Genomic DNA, 11,607 nt, shown 5'->3' on the forward strand with positions numbered 1-11,607 from the left:
CCCTGGGATGCAGATACTCAGCTCCCTAGAATCCCTGCACTTGGAGGGATTCCTGCACGTTTATATGTGGGTGTGAGTGTGAGGGTGCGTTTGTGCACGATTGTGGGTTTGGGTGTATGTTTTAAAAGGAATAACCCAAACAGAAAGAGACAGCCTGCAAAGCAGCCACTGGGGAAAACGGCAAAACGCGGAGTGATGGATAAGGTAGCCAAACCAAGAGTCTGCCGCTGAAATTACAACCAGATTGCCTCGGAAAAGCCCATAAGCTTGAACAAATCAATCCCCGTGGCAGATTCGCTTTCACAAGCATACCTGTGAGACAGTGTCCAGATCCCTCCTTCCAGATGAAAGGAAAGGGTCTGGGGGGGGGGGCAATGCTAAGGCGAAGTGTCCAGTAACTGCAGGAACACGGGAGCCCAACCGGCCTGCTCATCACACCAGAACTGTCTCACGGGCGAGAGCTGCCGGCGGGGCCTGGAAACAAGTAGCAGTTCGGGAACCCCAGAAAGCTGGAGAGGGGAAGGAGCATTCTCTCGGGACGCTGGGGAATGAAAACGCGAAGGCCAGCCCAATCCGGGCGAGGCCAGCAGGGAGACGCGCGGCAAAATGTGCTGACATCTGACATGTATCAGCAGCGTCCAGATGTTCCACCACCAAAGCCGAGGCTGCACCGCGTTTATGGATTTCCACGTCATGAGCGGCAGATTCTGGGAGAACGTTCTCGGAATGAGGTGGCCATATGGTCATGCACCCTGGGCCTGCTGCCTCAGATATCCTGAAACAGCAGCCACTCCAAATGAAAAAAAAATAAAATAAATGAATACAAGACTCTGCAAAACTGGACTCAACTTGGGGGCAGGGATGGTATTAATTCAACGTCATTTAGACTCCGATGCAGAGTCTCGTGGCAAGTCCTCTCCACGGACTAGATGAATATTAATAATGACCATAATAATTGCTAATATTTATTATCACTTACTGCAGGCCAAGCTCATTATCTGCATTTTCTTTTTGCCTCCTCACAACTACGCTTTGAGGCGGACGTGATTACTACCCATTCCCATTTTATGTAGATATTGGGGATCTAGCTGAGGTCTCATACCCAAGATGGGCCGGAGCTGGGATCGAAACAGCGGGTCCTACTCACTCCGCAGTCAGCTGACCTCCCTGCTTGGAGGACTGACCTCGGTTAGTTAAGAAATTACCCAGGTCTTTGTGATGACAAAGGACACAGGAAAGGATTTTAATTTAATTTCACGGCTGCCCATCATGCAGGATGGAAGAATCAGATGACTCAAACGAAAGCTTTTTTATTCTTCTACTCTTGCTGCGTAAACATTCCACTGCTTTCTTGACGCAGAGACACAGGTGAGTATCTGGGGGTTAAGCAAAAAAGCCACTTCCAGAGTTCTTCTTTATGGTCAAGTGTGGAGGTTTCCTCTCCCTCTCCCAGCCCTTATGTTTCTGCTGTTCTGAGCAAGGATAAGTGAAATTTAGAATGACACATTGAGGCCCTGATGGATCCTGGAGTGTCTTCCTCGTCACTAAGGACTCATCATTGAATAAATTCAAATTATGTTTGGCCTACTTTTCTCCTTAAACCAGTTTTATTGCATGCATTTTAATTCTGAGAAAATTGGATGACTATATATGGTATCCATGGCAACCTTCACTTAAACAGAATATGAAATTAACCAGGCCACTCTGGGCCTGACATTCTAGATAAATGGAGCTAACCGCAGACAGAAGCATGTTGGCATTCTTCAAGGCAGTTTCGGGAATTCTGTCTATAGGGTCATAGAGATTAAGGCCTGTGTAACCCCACTTGTGTAGATGGCCATCACAGAGCCATTCTGAGCCTCAGTTTCCCCATCTCAGAACGGAAGAAATTGGGTGATTAGCTCCTCTAATTGTTCCCTGCCCCTGATTTTTTGGATCAATCCAGATTTTTATTATTTTTCCTTCCCATTTAGTGGCATGGCAATTGAAAATATCTTACTTCTATTTTTACTAGTGTTTGTCTTTGTTTTTTTTTTAATGAGTAAACTGTACTTTTTACAGCCATTTTAGGTTTATAGAAAAATTGAACAGAAACTGCAGAGTTCCCCTATATTCCCTGTCCAACCTCCCAGTTTCTCCTATTACTAACATTTTACGTCAGTGTGGTACATTTGTTATAACGGATGGACATTATTAACCAGCACATAGTTTATGTCTGACCTCCCTAGCGGTGTAGTTGTGTGGGTTTTGACAAACGTACAGCGACATGTACCCGCTACGGCTGTATCGTACGGAACACCTTCACTGTCATAAAGATCCCCTGAGCTCCACCTGTGCATCTCTCCCTTCCCCCCAGTCCCTGGCAACCGCTGATCTTTTTACTGTCTCTACAGTTTTGCTTTTTCCATAATGTCATGTAGCTGCAATCAGATAGTTTGTAGCCTTCAGACTGGCTTCTGTCACTTAGCTATAAGCAGTTAAGTTTTCTCCATATCTTTTCATTGCCTTTCATTTAAAAAAAAAAGTTATTTATTTATTTATTTTAGAGAGAGAGAGAGTGCAGAGGCAGGAGGAGCGGAGGGAGAGAGAATCCCAAACAGAGTCTGCGTTGAGTGTGGAGTCCGACATGGGGTTCGATCCCATGACCTTGAGATCACGACCTGAGCCAAAACCAAGAGTCGGATGCTTAACCAACTGCACCACCCAGCTGCCCCAAATCTACGAGGTGGGTTTTATTATTCCCATTTAGAAAACAAACACACAGAAAAATCAAGTAACTCCCCAAAGTTCAGAGAGTTACTAAGTTGTAGAACATGGTTACCAACTTGGACGATCACCCCCAAAAATACTGGACTAAGGTGGGGGATAAAAGATAGTTTCTCAGCCCTGAGTCTCTCAGCCCCAATCCATCCACTGATGCCACTCTTATATCCCTAGGAGAAATTCTGCTCCTCTTTCTTCTCTTCTGCTGGCTTTGTTTCCTAGGGACCAACCCAACTTTTCAGCTGGGGCACAGAACCTATTACCACCAGCCCAACTATCCTCCAGCACGGGCTCCTCTCGCACCCTCACTCCAGCCCTCCCTGAATCTTCACTCTTCTCTGCCTCCAACTTGTCTTATCAGGTTCTCTGTCTCTGCTCATTCTCTTTCTGGAATGCCTTGCCTCTTCTTCATTACCTGGAAAGCTCCTGTTACTTATACTTCAAGACCACCCTGAGACATAACCTCCTTCATGAGATTTTCCCCAGACCCCCAGGCCAAATTGGGATTGCCTTCTCTGAGAATCCATACGCTACTCATGTCCCTATTATAGTCCTTGACAAAGGGAGATGTACATTGCTATCTGTTTACCTGTCGGTGTCCTCCTTAGTGTGAGAGAGCAGGCCTTATTCATCTCTGTACACTCAGCCTTTCATAGAGCCCATCATGTGGTTATTCCTCAACGTGAAATCCGTATGAAACCCAACAAGTCCTATGATCTGCATTGAGTGCTCCCCAAAGAAGTACGTCCAGACAACATGGATGGGCCTAGAGGGTATTATGCTAAGTGAAATAAGTCAGACAGAGAAAGACAAATACCGTATGATTTCACCTATATGCGGAATCTAAAAAACAAAACAAATGAACAAACAAACAGAAACAGACTCATGAATACAGAGAACAAACTGGTGGCTGCCAGAGGGGAAGGGGTGGGGGATGAGAATATAGGTGAAGGGGATTAAAAGTTACAAATTTCGAGTTTGTAAAATAAGTCACAGGGATGAAAAAGTACAGCAGAGGGAATCCAGTCAATAATATTATAATAACGGTGAATAATGACAGGTGGTGACCACATTTAGTGTGGTGAGCGTTGTGTAGCCTATAGAATTGTCGAATCATATGTTGTCTGTCTGAAACTGATCTAACATTATATGTCAACCGTACCTCAAAAAAAAAAAAAAGAATAAAAAAAAGAAGCACATCTACCATCAAAAATTCAAGTATTATAATTGTTACCTGGTCTCTGAGGAAACATCCAAAACGTATGTTTTATGCACTGTCAAGCCTTTTAAAAACTCTCCTCATCTCTGCTACTTGTGGCCTCCACAGACATGGCGGCTTTTCATTCAATTCATTCAAAGCATTCATTCCTTTATTCATTCACTTGTTTGTTCATCCGTGCAGTCAGGAAACATTTACTAAGAACCTACAAGGTGTCAGTACTGTTTCCTCCAAAATGCTCTCTCTTCCCTCCTCTCACTTTCCAAATCTCAAAATCCCCCCCAGACACTTAGCCCAAGGACCTTGCCATCCCTCTCTTCCCGTCCTTCCTCTGGTCTTTATTTTGAAAGTCAGCTTAACCTTCCCAGCCTCTTCAGTTTCTTCTCTTGGTCCATTAACAGGATTCCCCTTGATGAACCATAGTCTAGAAACTGACTCAGAAAACTAGAATCCATGCTCCTTAAAATTTATCTAAGAGGAAGAGGGAAGATAAGGAGAATTAATACATTAATAATATTTGTCCGTTTTGTGGATTAATGTGTACATACGTGAGCAAAAAAATAAGGATCTGGACAAACATATTCTGAGTTCCAAACGAATCAAGCAATCAGTAGATGCTATAGGATTAAGGGCCAAAATATGTGTTTGGGCCCCAGATGAATTCCCCCATAATGATCTGACCACGGCCGCTCAGTGAAATCAGCCCTGGACTCCGGGCCAGAGCTCTCTCCTCGCTCTACTCCTTAGCCCCCGGTGGGCCATCTGGAATGAGGGCCTTAACTCTTGGAGCCTCTAGTTCCTCATCTCTAAGATGGGGATGTTTAGACTAGGAATACCCCCTCTCTGAGGCACTCAGAGGCTCCAGTGATGTCACGGAGGCTTGTTCCTTCGGAGCTCAGGGAATGATTGTTCAATCTGAACCCTTCAGTTCTGAATTCTGTGTGAGACCCAGCGAGAGGCAGGAAATCCTGGGACCAGAGTCCAAGGTCTGTATGACAACAACAGAGTCTAAATCCATCACCATATAAACCCTGTGAGGGCAGAGATTTTGTCTCTTTGGGTCACTGATCCAGCCCAAGTGCCTACAACAGTTCCTGGCCCATTGTAAGGGCTCACTAAGCATTTGTTAAATGCCCTTCCGCCCCCGCAAAAAAAAAAAAAAAGAAAAAAAAAAGAAAAAGAAAAAAAGAAAGTTCCTATTGCAGAGTAAGATGTATTTTAGTCCCTTGAAACCTAGGTCTCTAACACTCTTACTGAGAGTGACTATCGATACGGCGTCTTGAGGGGCAATGACGCAGAATCCGCCCAAGTTTAAAATGCACACGTCCACCTTTGCAGGTGTGGTATAAACACCCGCCCTCCAACTATGCAACTAGGTATGACGGCAACTCGTCCGCAGATTCCGGAGCTCTGCACGTCGGTGGGCAGCTATCATTTATGGAGCCTGGAAACAGCGTAAGGGAGTGGCTGAGAGCACAGATCTCGAAGCAGAGTGCCGGCCTTCAAACCCTGCCTCTAGTACCAGCCAGTTACTTCCCCTTTCGGCCTCCCTGCCTGCGGACTCGAGAGAACGGACCGCCTGCCTCCTAGGGCTGTTGAGAGTCTTTCGGGGATTTGTATGTGTAAGGGTGTGCAGCCGGTATACACCCTCTTTTCATGGGGATTTGCGAAGCTCACCGCAACCCTTTTACAGCCGAAGCTCAGGGAAATTACAAAGGCAGAGTAGGAGCCGCTGGCCAGCCGCACAACCGGGGTCTGAACCCGGGATCTGAACCCGGGTCCCGGGCTTCCCCGTCTCATTCCCCAGCGACCCCAGGCAGTACCAACATATTCTCCTTGACTTATACTGTCGTGTCCTGATCCGTATTTTCCAAGTACTCTGCCCTGAGTCTTGACACAGCCACCCCGCTCGCAGCCAAGAAAACACAATCATCTTCTCTAGCTAATCTTGCTTCCCTTCATCAGGTGCTCAGGACTTGCCGGTGGAAGTGACACCCCTAAGGAATCCCGAGAATCCTCTTCTTAAAAACCAGCCCTCCCCCAGCCTGACCCCCAGACCTGAACTTCCACCTTCGATGGTCCTAACTCGACTTTCCCCCTCACTCATTTTTCTTTTAAATCTACTTCAGGAACGGTATCATTTCCATCTTGGAAAGATGCTTGAAATCTTCTTCTCGTGGGACAAGCTGGGCTATAAATACATTCATTACCTTTCAGGCCCGGGGTGGGGTTTGGAGAGCCCTGGGAGGGGCCGAGGCCGGGCCGGGCGCTGGCTCCGGGCCCAAGCTCTCCGGTGGCTGGCTCTGCGGAGAAGGGCCGGGAGGAGCGGCAGGGTGATGAATTTCCCCGCAGTGCCGGGGCCTGTTTCTCGTTAGAGCCCTGGCTCCGCGCGGCGGCGCCGTGCAGCTCCGGGCCCCTCCGCCCCCCATCCCGCTCTTCCCGGCTCCGAGCACCCCGACCCCGCTTATTTCTAAGGGTTCATCAACAAGTGGTTATGGATGCCTGCTGTGTGCAGAGCCGGGGCAGAAAGAAAAGGAAAGGCCCTGCCCCTAGGGGTTTGCGCTCCTGGCACGGTTGGCAACTGGGCGGTCAGAGGGCCGTTTAGGAAGCGGCAGGCCTGCCAGGCCCCAGGGTGGTGGCCCTGTTTGAACCCACAAGCACATCTTGGTAGGAGTGCTTATACCTTCGTGCTTTTCGGATGAAGTGTCCTTTGGAGGGGGAGAAGCGGGGGGCGGGTGGAGAGAGGACAGGACGTGAGCAGAGCCATGCCTTCCTGCCCGCAGTACCCATCAGGGTGCCTCGAGGGGAATTTGCTCAGCAGCCACGGTTCTGGGACGGGCTTTCACTTCTGTTTGAGACCTCTGCTCGCTTCTCTCTTGGTCACATCACTGAGAATCGGTCTGCTGCTATTTCCCCACCCGCAGCAGAGAGCGGGTGTGTGTGCCCAGCCACAGGCCACAGTAAGTGGGTGCTCACAGGCCCATCGCCATCGCAGGGGGTCTCCTCACCCCACTCCTCGCTTAAACGAACATCACAGAGGCCCAGCCCCGGTAGGGCCTTGCTCAAGGCCATACAACTAGAAGGACCCTCAAGTGGGCCTTGCGTCTTTGAATTCGGGTGCGAGGGCTTGGGGGAAGCCAACACGGCTTCTGGCAAGATGATCTTACTGTATTTTATTAAGTTGGAAGTGCCTTATTCTGTTTTGTTTTATTCTCCCTCTACTTGCCAAAACCTTTGAGCGCGAATCTGCTCCTTTCTGAGGATTTACTTAGCACATCTCTGGGCCCAGCCCTTTGAGACTGCAGGCGCAACAGAGATCCCAAGACTCAGGCTGTGTCCCCGTGGGGAACTGTGGGGAGAGATGAGACAGATCTGTGAGACGAGGACAGTTCCAGCCTGAGTCTGGGCCTGAGGACAGCCTCAGCGCAGAGCAGGCTGGGTCTTGGGGGGAATTTAAACGTTTTGTGTCATAGTGGAAGGAATTGGGTGAAAATACCAAATACTGGCTCGTATTTTTGTTGGTTTTTTCCAACTGGGCAAATTTTCCATCCACTTCTGGTTTTACATTGAATACAAATGACACTGCCAAGAGAGAAGGGACGTTCTACCTTTCAACCAGGAGGCCCCCTCCACGGTTCTGCGTGGAGGGAGGGCCCATGGCCCTGAATCCTGGGACTGCTGCGTCTCACGACCATCCAAGTTACTGGGCATCCAGTTTCCTTGAGACAATAGTTGGGCTTTTGGGGTCTCCTTGGGTCCTCTTGGCATGGGGATCACTGGCTAAAATAGCTCAGGCCATAAAAATACAGAATGAAAATACTTGTAGCAACCACACATCCGCATATTCCACGCAGACGCTATTAAAACCTCCAAATTACACCAGCGTCACTCTTCGAGGCCACAAGAGTACAGAGCTGAATGGAAAAGGAAGGGATATTTTCAGGGTGAGTTCAGTACCAATCATTATAAGCTTTCCATTTGCCCTCCTAAAAAGGTCTTCCTCAAGCCTTTCAAATTAATTTATAAAGGTCGACTCCCTTTTTAAATGGTTTTACCAGACCACAATAAGGCATGGTCTTCGCATATTGCTTTTCTCAATATGACTAATCAAATCTCTGCTTGGGAGAGACAAGGTCCAGTAAAATTTGGTGGTTTGACCTACCATTCTACTCTGCTACCCCTTGGGTCCAAGCCACGGCTATGTGTTGCTAGACTCCCCATGGGCGTCTTAACTGACCGGCCTGCTCCCAATTTTCCTTTCTCACACCCGTTCTCCATAAGACATAGGGCTAACTTTTCTCAAAGGCACACCTGGCCATGACTCTCCCCTAAAATTCCTAGTGGCTCCCCGTTGCCTCCAAGTGCAAACGTTTTGGTGCTGACAAGGCCTTCAATGATCCTGCCCTGCCCACCTTCTCTGACCTCCTCCCACATCATTTCTAACTCTGTTCATGTCCTGAGATGCCCCGTGCTCTCTCTTCTTACGTGCCAGCCCCTCTGCCTGGATGCTGTCCCTCTCCCCTTTGCTCTGCTAGTTGATATTTGCCTTCAGGTCTCAGTCAATGTCCTGTGAGAAGAGGGAGCAAGTCTCTCGTTCATTGCTTGTAGCTGGTTGAATGGTGCCTCTCACCCTCACTGTATGTCCACCTAATGCCTGGGAATGGGACCCTATTTGGAAAAGGGATCTTTGCAGATGTAATGAACGTAAGGATCTGGAGATGAGATCATTTTGGATTCTCTGGGCAGGACTTAAGTTCCCTGATAAGTGTCCTTATAAGAGCAAGGCAGAGGGAGGTTGGGGACACACAGAGGGGAAGGCCATGTGAGTTACACGGCCACCAGGCAAGGAGCACCTGGAGCCACCAGAAGCTGGAAGAGGCAGGGAAGGAGCCTCCCCTAGGCCCTTAGGAGGGAATGCAGCCTTGTGGATTTCAGACTTCAGGCCTCCAGAACTCAGAGAAAACATTTTGTGTTTTCTTAAGCCACTCCGGTAATTTGTTAGGACGGCCCTCGGAAACATCCACTGAGGTACTGCTCGCATCGAGCATGCTGCCCAGCACGGAGGAGGTGGCCCAAGACAGTTTCTTGAATGAACTAAGTCCAGGAGACCGTCAAGGAAATGAGAGGGATTGGGGAAAGTGGGAGAGAGGGAGATGTGCTAAGAGGTGCTGAAAGTTGGCTAAAAATTTCCAGAAGCATCTCCAATGAATGGGAGTCACTCTTCTCTTAGGTGAGGGGCCCTGAAGCGTGAGACTCGCAACCCCATTTTCATCATATTCCAGTGGGTCTTCTAGTATTTCAGGAGGTGGTGGGAAAACTCAGAAATGTTCTCACAGCGAAAGTAAGTTTAATTTGCTTTTAACTGGTATTTGTGTTTTAAAAACATATTTCAATTAATTAGCAAGTATATTTGAGTACTTTGGAGTCCCTTCAAACTTTACGTGAGTTGAACAGACTCTTGGTTTCCCCCTGAAATCTTTTCCTTCCCCAGCCCTTCCAAGCTTGGTAAATGGCACCGCCCTCCCCTTAGCTTCACAAGCTCGAGACTTGAGTGACACCTCGATGTTCTCTCTTGCCATCACCCCGACCTGCAAGTCCTGTTAATTCTTTATTATTCTTTTTAAGATTTTATTTATTTGTGTGTGTGTGTGTGTGAGAGAGAGAGAGAGAGAGAGCACACCAGTTGAGGGAGTGGGAGAGGGAGAAGCAGACTCCAAGCTGAACAGAGAGCCCGATGCAGGACTCAATCCCAGGACCCTGGGATCATGCCCTGAGCCAAAGGCAGACGCTTAACCGATTGAGCTGCCCAGGTGCCGAAGTCCTATTAATTCTAACTTGAGAACACATCTCCAGGTGGTCTGTCCCTCGCTATCTTCAAGCCTCCACTCTAGTTTAAGCCACAGCCTCTCACCCCTGGACTCTTCCGGTGGCCTCCCCACTGATTCACAGCCAGCTCTCTTTCTCGGTTACAGTCTAGTCTCAACCCAGCAGCTAGAGCTGCCCTTCTAAATAGAAATCTGAATTCAGCAATCCTGTTTGAAATCCTTCAATTGCTTTCCACTGCATTAAGAAAAAATCCAAACCCATTAGTATGGTTCTCCCAAGCAAGGTGGGTCTAAGCCCCTTCCTACCTTTCTATTCTCATTTGGTTCCACTCTTGCCTATGACTACCATGCCACAGCCTCACCTGTCATCCTTCTGTTCTTCCAACAGTCTAATCCTGCCTCAGGGCATTTGAATTTGCTGTATCCACTGTCAGGAATGCTTTTTTATGATTTCCATGTTGGAGGCTCCACCGTATCTTCCCACGCCAGGCTTCTCAGAGAGGGCTTCCATTACCACCCCCTGTACAGAGTAAAATGTTGCCCCCTTCCCCAACTGCCCCATGATACCCTTATAATTTTCCTTGTAGGCAATGCCAAGCTTAGATGACGGTATTCGTTTGGTAGGGCCTTTGTAACAAAGCAGCACGAACTGGGTGGTGGCAGGTGATTCCTTCTGAGGCTGTGAGGGAGAAGCTGCTCCTGGCCTCACCCCAACTTCTGGTGGTTTGCTGCCAATCTTTGGGGTGCCTTAGCTTCTGCTGCCTCACCCTGATATCTGCCTTCGCATGGCGTTCAGTGTGTGGATCTGTTTCCAAATTTCCCCTTTTCATGAAGGGGATACGGGGCCTGCCCTTCTCTAGAACCATCTCATCTTAACTAGTTATATCTGCAATGACTCTAATTCCAAATAAGGTCACATTCTCAAGTCCTGTGGCTCAGGACTTCAACCTGTGAATTTGGGGGCGGGGTACACAAGTCAACCAAGACCAGGGTTGTTTACTTGTTTGATGACTTATTTCTTGTTTGCTCCAGTGGAAACTATGTTTCTGGAGGGCGGAGATGTAATTGATCTGCTCTACCCACTGCACTAAGAACAGTAGCAGGCCCCAAGGCTCTCCATCAGTAATCCTTACTGATAGTGGTGATGGTTGCACAACTTCGAATAGACTAATAATCACTGACTTAAAGGGGTGAATCTACAGTATGTGAAATATATCTCAAAAACAAACAATTCTTTCATGAATGTATGGCTGCCATGATTATTTATCGTATAAATAGCTCGTTTTTTCTGGGACTCAGTTCCTTTCTCGGTAACCATTCCAAATTCCCCAGAGGTTTAGTGACAGTGGTGTCTTTGAGAATTGGATGAAGATTTCCCCCAAGTAAACTGCCAACAGGCACGTACGTGTCTGTGTATCCACACACAGCTGCACAGAGTCCTTTCTATCTCATTGCAGGGAGCTCACGGACACCTCGAGGAGGACAGTTTCCATGGACCAAAGTAACAATGCCTAGGTTAGAGGATCTCTGGCTCTGAGAATGATGGGATTCCACACACCTGCGCTCTGCAAACCACAGGGACTCGGGCAGAAAGTGAAATTGCTTCTGCTTACAAGGAGCTTCTGGACTGCTTGGAGTGGAAAACACCCATATAATACAAAACCAAATGGAGAAGTCTGAGCAGTTCAGAGAAAGGTGTCATGCAGGCTCTTGGGTTGAAAGTACCCATGACTAGGCTTTCCACGGGCAGCCTGACAAAAGAACCAGACATATGCAGCGAAAAAGAGAGAAAGCATGAGA

The sequence above is a fragment of the Ursus maritimus genome, unplaced genomic scaffold (assembly GCF_017311325.1).
Source record: "Ursus maritimus isolate PB19 unplaced genomic scaffold, ASM1731132v1 scaffold_8, whole genome shotgun sequence".
Taxonomy (NCBI): Eukaryota; Metazoa; Chordata; class Mammalia; order Carnivora; family Ursidae; genus Ursus; species Ursus maritimus.